Source organism: Eumetopias jubatus, unplaced genomic scaffold (assembly GCF_037043125.1).
Source record: "Eumetopias jubatus isolate StellerSeaLion01/CBP00866 unplaced genomic scaffold, mEumJub1_p1.0 scaffold_8, whole genome shotgun sequence".
Taxonomy (NCBI): Eukaryota; Metazoa; Chordata; class Mammalia; order Carnivora; family Otariidae; genus Eumetopias; species Eumetopias jubatus.
Genome location: NW_028274814.1, coordinates 64435369 through 64438333, shown reverse-complemented (window position 1 = coordinate 64438333; position 2965 = coordinate 64435369). Strand labels below are relative to the sequence as shown.

General features: G+C 32.5%; 1 non-coding gene across 1 annotated transcript; it reads left to right on the top strand.

Annotated features, from left to right (window-relative positions):
• The first annotated feature begins 2517 nt into the window (after positions 1 to 2517).
• Positions 2518 to 2623, top strand: LOC114216680 (U6 spliceosomal RNA). The gene has a single exon (XR_003610821.1). It is a non-coding gene; the product is annotated as a U6 spliceosomal RNA (small nuclear RNA).
• The last annotated feature ends 342 nt before the right edge of the window (positions 2624 to 2965 follow it).

Sequence of the window (2965 nt, the reverse complement as noted above, 5' to 3'; positions counted from 1 at the left end):
AAAGATGAAAGGATGGGTTTCCAAAACTGACTTATGAAATATAAAATTCTATAAGCCAAAAAACCATTAAAGAAATTAAAAATCACATTATCCCAAGGAAATCAGACCTAAATGACTTCAAAGGTGACTTTGAACAAACTTTCAAAAAAGGAGTAATCCCCATACCATAAATTTTTTTCAAAAAATAGAAACACTGGAAAAGCTATTAATTTATTTATAAAATTAAAATAAACTTCATGCTAAAGGCAGACATGAAGATCCCAAGAAAAGAAAGTTATGGACTAATTCACTTATCAACATAGATGTATGGATACTAAATATGTACTAAAAACCTGATTTTGACAATGTATAAAGAATACACTTTAATCAAGTAGGGTTTATCCCAGGAATTCCTATATAATTCAACATCAGAATATCTACTATTATTCTATATTAGCAGAATGAAGGCAATAAGACATATGATCTCTCAACATATGCATTCATCGATAAATGGAGGGAAACACTCAGGTAAACATTCATAATAAAAACACTTGGCGCCCTAAAAATAGAATGGAATTTCCTTCGACCTTCCTTCTTCCTTCACTTAAAATGATAAACTTTAGAATTACCCAACCTATATCAGGAATAAGAATGTCTGCTATTATCGCTTCTCTTTAACATTATGCTATTTTTTTAAAGATTTATTTATTTATTTGAGAGAGAGAGAGAGAGCACAGAGGGTGGCGGGTGTAGAGGGAAAGACAAAAATCTCAAACTGACTCCCCACTGAGTGTGGAGCCCAGTGCGGAGGTCGATCTCAGGACCCTGAGATCATGACCTCAGCCAAAATCAAGAATCAGGATCTTAACCAACTGAACCACCCAAGTGCCCCAATATTATGCTATTTTTTAAAAGCCATCATAATCTGAAAGACAAAATTATTCTCCTTTGTTGATGATAGCTACATAGAAAATACAATAGAATATCTATAAAAAGTATCAAATTTATATGAGGAATTAGACAGTTTCAAGATAAATTATCAACACAAAAAATAAATAGCATAACTAAAACCAGTAATAACAATAGAAAATTAGGTAGAAAAAATTTACATTAGGAACAAAAATATAATAGTCCCAGGAACAAATCTAATAAATATATGCAAAACCTTTTGAAGAAAGGTTTAATAAAATTATTGAAGAATACTATCAACCCTAATACGTGAAGATCTATGCTATGGTCCTACATGATAAAATTTAGGGAGACCAACTCTCTTCCAAAGAAAAACCACACAATAAGGAAGGGGCAAAGGATATGCACAAGCAGTTTACATAAAAGGAAATTCAAATAATCGTCAACCTATGCATGCAACTGTGGCAAACTAACTTCTTGGATTGCAAATATAATAAATTCTCAGACCATCGACTGTTTTTGACACCATCTCAAGAACTGATAAAACACACACACACAAATCAGTGAGACTATAAAAGATTTGAATAAAACAACTAACCAACTTGACTTAATTCACAGATAAAGAACATTCCATTCAATAACTGAAGAAATAAATACCAAAAAAAAGACAAATTTTAAAGTTAATTCTGAGCCATAAAGCAAATCTCAGCAAACTTCAAAGAACTGAAATCATGAGTGTATATCCCATGACCAACATGGAATTAAATCATGGAATGGAATTAAAGATAACTAGAAAAATCTCTAAATGTTTGGAAATTAGGCCCATATGTTTAAGAGGAAATCACAAGGCAAATTAGAAAATATACAGTACTGAATGATAATAAAAAACAACATATCAAAATTGGTGGGATGCAGCAAAAACAATGCTTGGAAGGATATATATTGATTTAAATAGATATTAGAAAAGAAACAAAGATTTAAAATCAATGACTTACTTCTAACTTAAGAATCTAGAAAGGGGAAACAAATTAAACTCAAAGGAAGTAGGATAAAAATAATAAAAATAAGTGGTGATGGGCACCTATGTGGTTCAGTGACTTAAGTGTCTGCCCTCAGCTCAGGTAATGATCCCAGCGTCCTGGGACCGAGTCCCGCATTGGGCTCCCTGCTCAGCGGCGAGTCTGCTTCTCCCTCTCCCTCTGCCTGCGGCTCCCCCTGCTTGTGCTCTCTCCCTCCCTCTCTGTCAAATGAATAAATGGAATCTTAAAAAAAAAAATAAGTGGTGACATCAGTAAAATAGAAAAATTAGCAAAGCTTTGGCTTTGATTCTTTGGACACATTAAAAACACTGATCAACACTTAACAAGAGGAAGAGAACACAAATGACTAATATGAGGAAAAAACAGAGGGCATCCATACGGATCCTATACACATCAAAAAGAAAACAAGAGCATATTATAATCAACTTTATGCAAATAAACTTGAAAAATACAGTGCACAAATTCTTGAAAAACACAATTTACCTAAAAATGACCAAGAAGAAATGGAGCATCTGTACATGCCTACATCCTTAAAAAAAAAAAATCAAATCCATTGTAAAAAAATTTTCTCATAAAATCTCCAAATGTAATGCTCACTTCGGCAGCACATATACTAAAATTGGGAAGATACAGAGAAGATTATCATGGCACATGAACAAGGATGACACACAAAACTCCATGTGTAGATGATTTCACTGGTATATTCTTCCTATGAATGAAAGAAGAAATGCCAATCTTACATAAATTCTCCCATAGAATAGAAAAAACAGGCAACTCACCAACTTCCAACTCATTTTATGACCCAGCAAAACTCTGATACTAAAACCTGAAAATAGCTAAGAAAGGAAAATATGGGCCATTTCTTATGAAAACAAATATGAATATATTAAATAAAACCTTAGCCAACAGAATCTAGTTTTATATAAAAAGGATAATACACCAAAACGAAGTGAAATTTACCTGAAAATCGACCAACATAATTCACCTAGTAAATGAACAAGGGAGATAAACCATGTGATTACTTCAATAAATACAGA